This window comes from Microcaecilia unicolor, chromosome 5, assembly GCF_901765095.1.
Source record: "Microcaecilia unicolor chromosome 5, aMicUni1.1, whole genome shotgun sequence".
Classification (NCBI taxonomy): Eukaryota; Metazoa; Chordata; class Amphibia; order Gymnophiona; family Siphonopidae; genus Microcaecilia; species Microcaecilia unicolor.
Genome location: NC_044035.1, coordinates 203,646,278 through 203,661,400, shown reverse-complemented (window position 1 = coordinate 203,661,400; position 15,123 = coordinate 203,646,278). Strand labels below are relative to the sequence as shown.

The 15,123-nt window shown below is 47.2% G+C and overlaps 1 protein-coding gene across 4 annotated transcripts in view; it reads right to left on the bottom strand.

The window, feature by feature from the left end:
- The window catches only part of C5H16orf70 (chromosome 5 C16orf70 homolog), a 1,028,424-nt gene that overhangs the window by 507,138 nt on the left and 506,163 nt on the right, over positions 1-15,123 (bottom strand). The gene's annotated exons all lie outside the window — the stretch shown is intronic.

The following is a 15,123-nucleotide window of genomic DNA, read 5'->3' as shown; positions in this document are numbered from 1 at the left end:
TCTATATTAATAAATCCCACTTTGAACGTTCTGAAGCTCATTCCAAGGCAGAGAACCTCACTCCAAGGGAGAGAAGCACAAAAATCCTGTAGTCTTCATAGGCTAGGACCAGTCACCCTCACTCATAGACCCGCCCACAGCCACGCCCCATCTAATATAATAAAATGCACCGTGAACGTTCTAATGAGGACAATGTTCTGAAGTCACTAAAACACTCCCTGAAGGGTTCGTGGCGTTCGTGGTGTGAAGCCAGCCAGGCTGCCAGCCGTCTCTGCCCCGCCCTCGCGTCAAATGTCATGACGTCCAGGGCAAACTTCATGACGTCGACGGCGCAAAAAACAAACAAACAAAAAACGCAGCGTCAGGGAAGGAGGCGGCGCTTCCGACGTCTCTAGCCTTCCCTTCGCTGTGTTCCGCCTTCTTCTGACGTCAAGGATGACGTCAGAAGAAGGCGGAACACAACGAAGGGAAGGCTAGACGTCGGGAGTGCCGCCTCCTTCCCTGACTCTGCGCTGCCGGAACCGCCGCCACGGAGGTAAATTAAAAAAAAAAAAAAAAGGGATGTAGGGGGAAGAGAAGAGGGTGGGCAGTTGAACAATGGGAGCGGGAGAGCAGAGAAGAAACGACAGCAAGGATGCGAAGGGGGGGGGGGGGGAAGAAGGGGGCGGGACATGCTGGGACATGGGAGACAGAAGAGCATGGATGCGAGGGGGGGTCATGGAAGGGAGAGAGGGGAATTGCTGGAAAAGGATGAATGGAGGGGGCAGGGGACAGAGAAGCATGGATGGGCATGGATTGAGATGGCAGGGCTCAGGGAGAGAGGGAAATTGCTGGAAAAGGATGAATGGAGGGGGCAGGGGACAGAGAAGCATGGATGGGCATGGATTGAGATGGCAGGGCTCAGGGAGAGAGGGGAATTGCTGGAAAAGGATGAATGGAGGGGGCAGGGGACAGATGGGCATGGATTGGGAGGGCAAGGCTCACACTCTCTCTCTCATATACAATGTCTTTCTGACTCTCACTCTCACACACTCTGTCTCACAATGTATCACATTCACTCTCTATGTGCCACACAGTCACTCACACACTCGCTTGGTCTCATACACTCACTCTCACAGAGAATCTGTCTCACACACACTCTCTCTCTCGCACACACACACACACTCTCACACTTTGTCTCACATACACACTTGCACACACTCTCATTCTCACACACACACTCTCACAAACACACTCACACCCAGACTCACTCTCTCTCTCACACACACACACTCACACTTTCACTCTGACTCTCACACAGTCACTCTCACATACACTCTCCCAAACATACACACTCCGAGGAAAACCTTGCTAGCGCCCGTTTCATTTGTGTCAGAAACGGGCCTTTTTTACTAGTCTGTACATAAAAAGCTACCTCAACATTCTGAAGACAACCTGCTGAAGCCATCTGCAAAATCCCTAAACAGTTCGTAAGTTCATGGTGGTGAAGCCATCCAACTCACCATGTCTCTCTGCCCCGCCCTCGAGGGCGGAACACAGAGAGTAAAGGGATCCATAAAGACACCCCTACCAACTGGCAACCCCCTCCAACAAACAACGACCCAGGCAGGGGGAGTGTTTCCGTACTCCTCCCCCTGCCTAGGAATCGCTACAGACTCCCCAACCACACGACCACAAAAGCCACCCGTAACCCCCCCCACACACACACAAACACACACAAACGCAAACACACACACACACACATAAACACACACAAATGCAAACACACACACACAAACACACAAACAAACGCAAACACACACACATAAACACACACACAAACACACACACATAAACACACACACAAACACAAACACACAAACACACACACATAAACACACACACAAACACATAAACACACACACAAACACAAACACAAACACAAACACACATAAACACACACAAACACACACATACAGAAACACACACATACAGAAACACACACACACACGTAAACACACACACAGAAACACACAAACACAAACGCAAACACACACACATAAACACACACACAAACACACAAACACACACGCAAACACACACACATAAACACACACAAACACACACATACACAAACACATACACACACATAAACACAAACGCACACACACAAACACACACACAAACACACAAACACACACGCAAACACACACACATAAACACACACAAAACACACACATACACAAACACATACACACACATAAACACAAACGCACACACACATAAACACACACAAACACACACATACACAAACACATACACACACATAAACACACACACAAATACACACAAACGCAAACACACACACATAAACACACACACAAACACAAACGAAACACACACACATAAACACACACAACACACACACATACACACAGAAACACACACACACAAACACATAAACAGAAACACACACAAACACATAAACGCACACACACACAAATGCAAACACACACACACAAACAAACGCACAAACACACACACACACACAAATGCAAACACACACACACAAACAAACGCACACACACACACAAACACACACACAAACACACACACACACATAAACACACACACAAACACAAACGCAAACACACACACACAAACAAACACACACACATAAACACACACAAACACACACATACAGAAACACACAGACAGAAACACACAAACACACATAAACACACACACACGTAAACACACACACAGAAACACACAAACGCAAACACACACACAAACACACACACAAACGCAAACACACACACATAAACACACACACAGAAACACACACGCACACACACATAAACACACACAAACACACACATACACAAACACATACACACACATAAACACAAACGCACACACACATAAACACACACACAAATACACACAAACGCAAACACACACACATAAACACACACACACACACACATACACACAGAAACACACACACACAAACACATAAACAGAAACACACACATAAACACATAAACGCACACACACACATAAACACACACACACAGAAACACACACATAAACACACAAACGCACACACACACACAAACACACACACATAAACACACACATACACACAGAAACACACAAACGCACACACACACACAAACACACACACATAAACACACACATACACACAGAAACACACACAAACACAAACACATAAACAGAAACACACACATAAACACAAACGCACACACACACATAAACACACACACACAGAAACACACATATAAACACACAAACGCACACACACACACACAAACACACACACATAAACACACACACAAACACAAACACACACACAAACAAACACATAAACACACACACAAACACAAACGCAAACACACACACACAAACGCAAACACACACACATAAACACACACACAAACGCAAACACACACACGTAAACACACACAAACACACACACATACACACAGAAACACACACACATAAACACACACACAAACGCAAACACACACACGTAAACACACACAAACACACACATACACACACATAAACACAAACGCAAACACACACACATAAACACACACACAGAAACACAAACGCAAACACACACACATAAACACACACAAACACACACATACACACAGAAACACACACACACAAACACACACACAGAAACAGAAACACACACATAAACGCACACACACAGATAAACACACACACATAAACACACACGCAAACACAAACACACACACAAACACACACACACACACACATAAACACACACACATAAACACACACACAAACACAAACACACACACAAACACAAACGCAAACACACACACACAAACGCAAACACACACACGTAAACACACACAAACACACACATACACACAGAAACACACACACAAACGCAAACACACACACAGAAACACACACACAAACGCAAACACACACACAGAAACACACACAGAAACACACAAACACACACGCAAACACACACACAGAAACACACACACAAACGCAAACACACACACAGAAACACACAAACACACACGCAAACACACACACAGAAACACACAGAAACACACACATACACAAACACATACACACACATAAACACAAACGCAAACACACACACATAAACACACACACAGAAACACAAACGCAAACACACACACATAAACACACACAAACACACACATACACACAGAAACACACACACACAAACACACACACACAAACAGAAACACACACATAAACGCACATACACAGATAAACACACACACATAAACACACACACAAACACAAACACACACACAAACACACACACACACATAAACACACACACATAAACACACACACAAACACAAACACACACACAAACACAAACGCAAACACACACACACAAACGCAAACACACACACGTAAACACACACAAACACACACATACACACAGAAACACACACACAAACGCAAACACACACACAGAAACACACACACAAACGCAAACACACACACAGAAACACACACACAGAAACACACAGAAACACACACACAAACGCAAACACACACACAGAAACACACAAACACACACGCAAACACACACACAGAAACACACACATACACAAACACATACACACACATAAACACAAACGCAAACACACACACACACACACACGCAAACACACATGCAAACACACACACAGAAACACACACATAAACACAAACGCAAACACACACACATAAACACACACAAACACACACATACACAAACACATACACACACATAAACACAAACGCAAACACATAAACACACACACACGCAAACACACACATAAACACACACACAAAAGCACACACACAAACACATACACACACACACAAACGCACAAACGCAAACACACACACACACATAAACACACACACAAACACACACATACACACAGAAACACACACTGTAAGGAGTATGGTAAGGAGTCTGGAGAAAGAAAGGGGGTGGGGAGGAACCCCAGCTACCAAAAAGGGAAAGATGATGCGGGGGGGGGGGGGGGGGTTCCGATCCTGCCAAAAAGGGACATAAGAGTAGAACACTACAAGTCCCAGAAAGCCCCAGGAGAGCACCTGGTAAGGGGGAGAAATAGGGTGCACCTCCCAGAGGCTCCAAAAGGGGGCCAACCAAAAAGGGAGAAAGCTGAAGCTCTACCCTGGTGGAAAAAGTGGTGGTGGAAAAAAGGGGCGGAGAAAGAGCAACCCCAGAACCCGGTTAATGAGGGAAAAGGGAATCAGCTGGAGGGGGGGAGGGGAGAGGAGAAAATGGACTGGGCTCCAGAGGAGAGGAGAGGAGAGGAGAGGAGCCAGAGGCGATGGAACAAGGAGAGCCAGAGGAGGTCCCTGAGGAACCGATGGAGCTGTTGGCTCTGACTCAGTCAGAGCAGGAGGTATAGGGGGCTGTCCGGGTCAAGCGGGAGGAGGTCAGGAGAATAGAGACTGACCTAGAGGGTGGGACCCGGAGGCTTTGAGCCCGCGCAAAGCCTTGCTACTTTGTGATACTGTGTTTGGAAAGACAGGCTACATTTAGGGCTGTGTTTGGAAAAGCCCTGCTGCAAGTGGAACTGTGTTTAAAGGCCTTGCTACTTTTTGAGACTGTGTTTGAAAAGCCTGGCTACATTTAGGGCTGTGTTTGGAAAGGCCCTGCTGCAAGTGGAACTGTGTTTAAAAGCCTTGCTACTTTGTGATACGGTGTTTGAAAAGCCTGGCTACATTTAGGGCTGTGTTTGGAAAAGCCCTGCTGCAAGTGGAACTGTGTTTAAAAGCCTTGCTACTTTGTGATACGGTGTTTGAAAAGCCTGGCTACATTTAGGGCTGTGTTTGGAAAAGCCCTGCTGCAAGTGGAACTGTGTTTAAAAGCCTTGCTACCTTTTGAGACTGTGTTTGAAAAGCCAGGCTACATTTAGGGCGGTGTTTGGAAAGGCCCTGCTGCAATTGGAACTGGGGGTAAAAGCCTTGCTGTAAATTGAAAGGTGCTGGAAACATCCTGTCTCCCCAGGGAGCCGGGTTTTGAGTTGAAAGATCCCTAAGGACGTGGGACAACAGAGGAAAAGGGCTCTGAGCTGAGGACCAGCAGGGTCTTTTCTACAAATGGTGGCAGTGGTGGGATCTTTCTACAGGACCTGTCGCTGGAGAGGAGACTGGGATCAGACGGAGGGAGAAGCCCCTCGGGAGGGCCAACGCGGAGAAAGGCGCAGACCCATCTGGGGTTCCGGTAAGTGGGCCGGACGGGGGAAGAGGAGAGAAAAAAGGGGTCAGAAAAAGAGCCCAACATAAAAAGGGGTAATCGCCCTTGGAGGAATTTTCTCTGTTGTTTTTCCCCAGGTGGTGGTGCCGGCCTCGAGATGGACCCCAAGGAGATCTTCGGATGGATGACTCTGCAATTTCAAAAACAACAGGAGCTGACCGCCAAAATAGTCGAGGACTCCCTGACCGCCGCTCGCGATCAACAGCAACCCGTATTGGACATGCTGCAGGATTTTTTTCAGAGAGGAGCTACTACTCCCCGTGAGGAGGGAGCTGGAACTAATGGACAAGGGATCGGAGCAGGAGGAGCGGTAGGACCTGTATCCCTACATTCACTTAACTGGGGAAAATTGTCAGAACAAGATAATGTGGACGATTTTTTAACGGCATTTGAAAGGGTGGCTGGAGCGGCGGGGTGGCCAGGAGAGCAATGGGCTATGAGGTTAGTGCCTTCCTTGTCAGGGGAGGCATTGGCAGCCTTTAGGGATTTATCTCCTGTAGATGCTGCCAATTATGCAAGACTGAAAGAGGCTATTAAAGACCGATATGGCCTCAGTACCCAAGCTTACAGACGCAAGTTTAGAGCCACAAAATGGGAAAAGGGTACCCCCCCTAGAGCCGTAGTAAATAAACTTATGGATTTAGTAAAAAAATGGCTGGAGCCCGAGCAACATAGCCTGCAAGAGGTATTGCAGGAGTTGGTGGTGGAGCAATTCCTTCAGGGGCTTCCCGAAGGAATTAGGGCTGAATTAATAAAGAGGGGATGTAAGACGGTGGAGGGGGTGACGGCGGGGTTGGAGTGCTACCTAGAGGCCCAGCAGTGGGGTACCCCAGGGCTGGAAGGAGGAAAAGCCCGGGTGGTAGAGAAAGAGGGGCCCCCCAAAGTTTCCCTCATCAAGCCAGAGACCCCGACTTGGGGTAGGAAGCCCGAGGTAGTTGCAGGCCCGAGTAAAAAGGCTGCCCCTTTTGGGAACAGGGTGTGTTTTAAGTGTGGTAGCGCTGGACATTTAAAAAAGGATTGCCAGTGGCGGGAGGGATGGATCTCGCGTCTGGAAAAAGGGGGTATGCCCCGGTACCTGACTCAGGTTAAGGTAGAGGGGGTACCCGTTACGGCAATGTTAGACTCAGGCGCAGATCAGTCCATGATCTCTAGAGGGCTCTGGGAACAGATACGGAGGAGGAGACCCCCGGGGAGGGAGATCTATGAAGGAAAAGTGGCCATACAATGTATTCATGGGGCTAAGACGCCTTATGCCCTCCACAGGGTCAACTTACAGGGACCCCTGGGGGACATAAAGCTTGCGGTGGCTATTCTGCCCAGATTACCCCAAGATATGATCTTAGGAAGGGATTGGCCCCAGTTTAGGGAATGTATGGGAGAAAAAAAAGTGTTGGTTACCACCAGAGCTCAGTCTAGCCGTGAGGCAGATAGGGGCGGGGAGGACCTCGGGGGGGGGGGGGGGGGGGTCCTTTTCAAGGCGAGGTCCTGGGGGATCCAGGCCGAGAAAGGAAAGGAAAATCCTTGAAAAGAAAGGAACAGAAGGATAGAAGGGAGGCTCTTCAGAGGGTACAGAGGGAAAGTTACCTGCCGGTGGCCCCGGAGGAATTGAGGGAACAGTTTCCCCAATTTCACCGAGAGCAGGCCACAGACCCTACTCTGGAGTATGCGTGGGAGAGGGCCCACCAGGGGGAAGGCCAGGCAGCCTCCGGGTTCATGGTGGACGGGAATATATTGTATAGGAAGGTGCCTAGCTGGGAGAACTCGGGGGGAGGGAAACAGCTAGTGGTACCCCGGGCGTTCCGTTCTCTGGTGGTAAGGCTGGCCCATGATCATCCCCTGGGGGGGCATAAGGGCTCCCAAGCTACACTAAACCAAATATTGGCCCGATTTTATTGGCCAGGGATTTATGGGGAGGTGGAAAGATACTGTAAATCCTGTCCCAACTGTCAAAAGGTATCAGACAGATTCCCTCCAAAAGCCCCTTTAATGCCGCTGCCTAGGGTAGACCAACCTGGGAGGAGAATGGCCATGGATATCGTGGGGCCGGTGACAAGGTCAAAGAGAGGGTTCCTCTACGTGTTAGTGGTGATGGACATGGCCACCCGATATCCATGGGCCCTGCCCTTAAGGAATATTTCGGCGAGGAATATCGCTAGGGAGCTTATAAAAATTTTTTGCGAGGTAGGGTTCCCCCAAGAAGTATTGACCGACCGGGGGTCCAATTTTATGTCGCAGACATTGAGGCAGGTATGGGAGGCCTTTGGAATAAAACATATACGCACGGCGGCTTACCATCCCCAAACAAATGGGATGGTGGAACGCTTTAACCGGACCTTAAAGGGTATGCTAAAAAAAGCCTTGGGGCGGACAGGACCGGGTGGGACCAGCTTTTACCATTCGTGTTGTACGCCTACCGAGAAAAGGTGCAAGCCTCCTTAGGGGTTTCTCCTTTTGAATTAATGTTTGGGAGGCGCCCCAGGGGTATGTTAGATATAGTGCAGGAGCACTGGGTGCCCCCGAAACGACCGATAAAACCGTGGTGGAGTATTTACAGGATCTAAGGGGCCGGTTAGACAGGATACAAGAATATGCCCAAGACCAACTAGAACATAGCCAAGAACAACAGAAGGGGTATTATGACAAAGGGACCCGGGGAAGGGAGTTTTCCCCAGGGGATAGGGTCTTGATATTAATTTCGGAAGATCCACATAGGTTCTCCTCCCGGTGGAAAGGACCTTGGGTGGTAAGGAGGAGACTCGGTCCCCTCACCTATGAGGTGGCGAATGAGAGGGGTAGAGTACAAACATTTCACGTTAACCTAATGAAGCCCTGGGTAGCTAGGGTAGGGTATCAAACCTGTGAGGAAGAAAGGGGGGGCGAGGAGTTAGGGCCTCAAATAAGGGATATTTTTAAGCACGGCGAGCCCGGAGTTAATCCCCAGTTACCCCAGGAGAAAAGGAAGGAAATAGGAAGGCTCTTAGAGCGCTTTAAGGATGTGTTGACGGCCTGTCCGGGGAGTACCCACTTAATAGAGCACGAGATAATCACCGAGCCGGGGAAGATCGTAAGGCAAAGGCCCTATAGACTCTCCCCGATGAAGAGGAGGGAAGTCATTACCCAAGTACAAGAAATGTTAGACTTTGGGGTAATTGAGGAGTCCCATAGTCCTTGGTCCAGCCCGGTAGTGTTAGTACCTAAGCCTGAAGGCGAATGGAGATTTTGTATTGATTTCAGGCAGCTTAATACGATCTCCCAAACGGATGCTTATCCTATGCCATATATAGAAGAGCTAGTGGACCGGTTGGGAGCTGCCCAGTATTTGACTACTCTAGATTTAACAAAAGGGTACTGGCAAATCCCCCTGTCTCACGAGGCCCAAGCGAAGACCGCTTTTAGTACCCCCATGGGCTTATACCAATTTAAAAGGCTGCCTTTTGGCCTCAATTCAGCTGCGGCCAGCTGCCAACGCTTGCTTGACCAAGTCCTCAGACCACATCAGACCTATGCTGCAGCGTATATGGATGGTGTGGTAATCCACAGTGAGGACTGGGACACCCATTTAAAGCAAGTAGGGGCAGTGCTGCAAGCTTTACGGGAGGCGGGTCTTACCCTTAACCCTAAAAAGTGCTGCTTTGCCCAATATAGGGTCAAGTACTTAGGCTATAACGTAGGCCGAGGTGAGGTGCGGCCTTTATTGAACAAAGTTCAAAGCATCCAAGAATTTCCTCGGCCCAGCCGGAAAAAACAGTTGCGGCGATTCCTAGGTATGGTGGGCTATTACAGGCGATTCATCCCTCACTTTTCCGAAATCGCTACTCCCTTAACAGATATGTTGAAGGGTAAGAACCCCGATCAGCTGAGATGGGGGGAGGAGGAGTTGCGGGCCCTAGAGCAGATGCAGAATGCCCTGTGCCAGGAACCGGTGTTGAAGGCAGTAGATTTCAGAAAACCTTTTATCCTGCAAACCGATGCTTCGGGTAGGGGGCTAGGGGCGGTGCTGTCTCAAGAACACGAAGAGGCAGAGCACCCTGTTCTGTATCTGAGCCGAAAACTCCTACCACATGAGACCCATTATTCCACCATAGAGAAGGAGTGTCTAGCCATAAGATGGGCGGTGCAGGAATGTACAGTCTATCTGGAAGGGCGACCCTTCAAGTTGGTGACGGATCATGCTCCACTGAAGTGGCTTAATTTAATGAAAAACAACAATGGAAGGCTGATGCGCTGGTATTTAGCCTTGCAACCCTTCCAGTACACAGTGGAGCATCGTCCGGGGAGGTGTCTGGCGAATGTGGACGCCCTATCCCGGGTAGGGGACGATACAGAGGAAAAGGGAAAACGGGGGGGGGGGGAGTGAAAGCTTAAGGGGGGGGGGTATGTAAGGAGTATGGTAAGGAGTCTGGAGAAAGAAAGGGGGTGGGGAGGAACCCCAGCTACCAAAAAGGGAAAGATGATGCGGGGGGGGGGGTTCCGATCCTGCCAAAAAGGGACATAAGAGTAGAACACTACAAGTCCCAGAAAGCCCCAGGAGAGCACCTGGTAAGGGGGAGAAATAGGGTGCACCTCCCAGAGGCTCCAAAAGGGGGCCAACCAAAAAGGGAGAAAGCTGAAGCTCTACCCTGGTGGAAAAAGTGGTGGTGGAAAAAAGGGGCGGAGAAAGAGCAACCCCAGAACCCCGTTAATGAGGGAAAAGGGAATCAGCTGGAGGGGGGGGAGGGGAGAGGAGAAAATGGACTGGGCTCCAGAGGAGAGGAGAGGAGAGCAGCCAGAGGCGATGGAACAAGGAGAGCCAGAGGAGGTCCCTGAGGAACCGATGGAGCTGTTGGCTCTGACTCAGTCAGAGCAGGAGGTATAGGGGGCTGTCCGGGTCAAGCGGGAGGAGGTCAGGAGAATAGAGACTGACCTAGAGGGTGGGACCCGGAGGCTTTGAGCCCGCGCAAAGCCTTGCTACTTTGTGATACTGTGTTTGGAAAGACAGGCTACATTTAGGGCTGTGTTTGGAAAAGCCCTGCTGCAAGTGGAACTGTGTTTAAAGGCCTTGCTACTTTTTGAGACTGTGTTTGAAAAGCCAGGCTACATTTAGGGCTGTGTTTGGAAAAGCCCTGCTGCAAGTGGAACTGTGTTTAAAGGCCTTGCTACTTTTTGAGACTGTGTTTGAAAAGCCAGGCTACATTTAGGGCTGTGTTTGGAAAAGCCCTGCTGCAAGTGGAACTGTGTTTAAAAGCCTTGCTACTTTGTGATACGGTGTTTGAAAAGCCTGGCTACATTTAGGGCTGTGTTTGGAAAAGCCCTGCTGCAAGTGGAACTGTGTTTAAAAGCCTTGCTACTTTTTGAGACTGTGTTTGAAAAGCCAGGCTACATTTAGGGCGGTGTTTGGAAAGGCCCTGCTGCAATTGGAACTGGGGGTAAAAGCCTTGCTGTAAATTGAAAGGTGCTGGAAACATCCTGTCTCCCCAGGGAGCCGGGTTTTGAGTTGAAAGATCCCTAAGGACGTGGGACAACAGAGGAAAAGGGCTCTGAGCTGAGGACCAGCAGGGTCTTTTCTACAACACGCAAACACAAACACATACACACACATAAACACACAAACAGAAACACACACAGAAACACACACACAAACACACACACATAAACACACACACAGAAACACACATAAACACAAACGCAAACACACACACAAACACACATAAACACAAACGCAAACACACAAACACACATAAACACAAACGCAAACACACACACAAACACAAACACACAAACACACATAAACACACACACACACACACACAAATACAGACACATAAACACACACACAGAAACACACACACACACAAACACATACACAGAAACACACACACACAAACAAACAAACACATACACACACATGAACACACACACAAATGCAAACACACACAAACACATACATAAACACACAAACAAAAGCACACACACAAACAGAAACACACACAGAAACACACACACAAACACACACACATAAACACACACACAGAAACACACACGCAAACACACACACACAAACACACACAAACACACACATACACAAACACATACACACACATAAACACAAACGCAAACACACACACAAACACAAACACACAAACACACATAAACACAAACACAAACACACATAAACACAAACGCAAACACACACACAAACACAAACACACAAACACACACAGAAACACACACGCAAACACACACACACAAACACACACAAACACACACATACACAAACACATACACACACATAAACACAAACGCAAACACACACACAAACACAAACACAAACACACAAACACACATAAACACAAACGCAAACACACAAACACACATAAACACAAACGCAAACACACACACAAACACACATAAACACAAACGCAAACACACAAACACACATAAACACAAACGCAAACACACACACAAACACAAACACACAAACACACATAAACACACACACACACACAAATACAGACACATAAACACACACACAGAAACACACACACACACAAACACATACACAGAAACACACACACACAAACAAACAAACACATACACACACATGAACACACACACAAATGCAAACACACACAAACACATACATAAACACACAAACAAAAGCACACACACACACATAAACACACACGCAAACACACACACAAACACACACACAAACGCACACACACACATAAACACACACACACACAGAAACACACAAACACACACGCAAACACACACGCAAACACACACACAAACGCACACAAACACACACACAAACACACACACACACAGAAACACACACACACAAACGCAAACGCACACACACACATAAACACACACACAAACACACACACACAAACACACACACAAACACGCACACACACACAAACAAACGCACACACACACACAAACACGCACACACACACAAACAAACGCACACACACACATAAACACACACACAAACACACACACACACACACACACAAACACAAACGCGCACACACACACAAACAAACGCACACACACACATAAACACACACACAAACACAAACGCACACACACAAACACATACACACACATAAACACACACACAAACGCAAACACACACACACACACACAGAAACACAGAAACACACACGCAAACACACACATAAACACACACACAAACACACACACACACAGAAAAACACAAACACACACGCAAACACACACAAACACACACATACACACACATAAACACACACACAGAAACACACACGCAAACACACACAAATAAACACACACAAACACATACACACACATAAACACAAACGCAAACACAAACACACACATAAACACACACACAAACACACACACAAACACACACGCAAACACACACACACACATAAACACACACACAAACGCAAACACACACACACAGAAACACACACACACAAAAACACACAAACACACACGCAAACACACACAAACACACACATACACACACATAAACACACACACAGAAACACACACGCAAACACACACAAATAAACACACACAAACACATACACACACATAAACACAAACGCAAACACACACACACACACACACACACAAACGCACACACACACACACACAAACAAACACACACACAAACACACAAACGCAAATGCACACACACAAATGCACACAAACACACAAATACAAACGCACACACACAACCACACAAACACAGAAACACAAACACACACACAAACACACACACACACACAAACACACACACACAAACAGCCTCGACGGTGCACCTCTAAGTGCCCCCCTGCCGCATCACATAAACACAAACGCAAACACACACACAGAAACACACACAGAAACACAGAAACACACACGCAAACACACACACAAACACACACACAAAAGCACACACACAAACACATACACACGCGCAGAAAAGCACACACACACACACAAACACAGATAAACACACACGCAAACACACACACACACATGTAAACACACACACAAACGCACAAACGCAAACACACACACTCAGAAACACAGAAACACACACGCAAACACACACATAAACACACAAACACACACGCAAACACACACAAACACACACATACACACACATACACACACATAAACACACACACAGAAACACACACGCAAACACACACAAATAAACACACACAAACACATACACACACATAAACACAAACGCAAACACAAACACACACATAAACACACACACAAACTCAAACACACACACACACAAACACACACGCAAACACACACACACACATAAACACACACACAAACACACACACAAACGCAAACACACACACACACAAACACACACACACACAGAAACACACAAACACACACGCAAACACACACAAACACACACACATAAACACACACACAGAAACACACACGCAAACACACACAAATAAACACACACAAACACACACAAACACATACACACACATAAACACAAACGCAAACACACACACAAACACACACATAAACACACACACAAATGCAAACACACAAACACATACATAAACACACACACAAAAGCACACACACACACATAAACACACACGCAAACACACACACACACAAACGCACACACAAACACACAAACGCAAACACACACACAAACACACAAACGCAAACACACACACAAACACACACATAAACACAAACGCAAACACACACGCAAACACACACAAATAAACACACACAAACACATACACACACATGAACACAAACGCAAACACAAACACACACATAAACACACA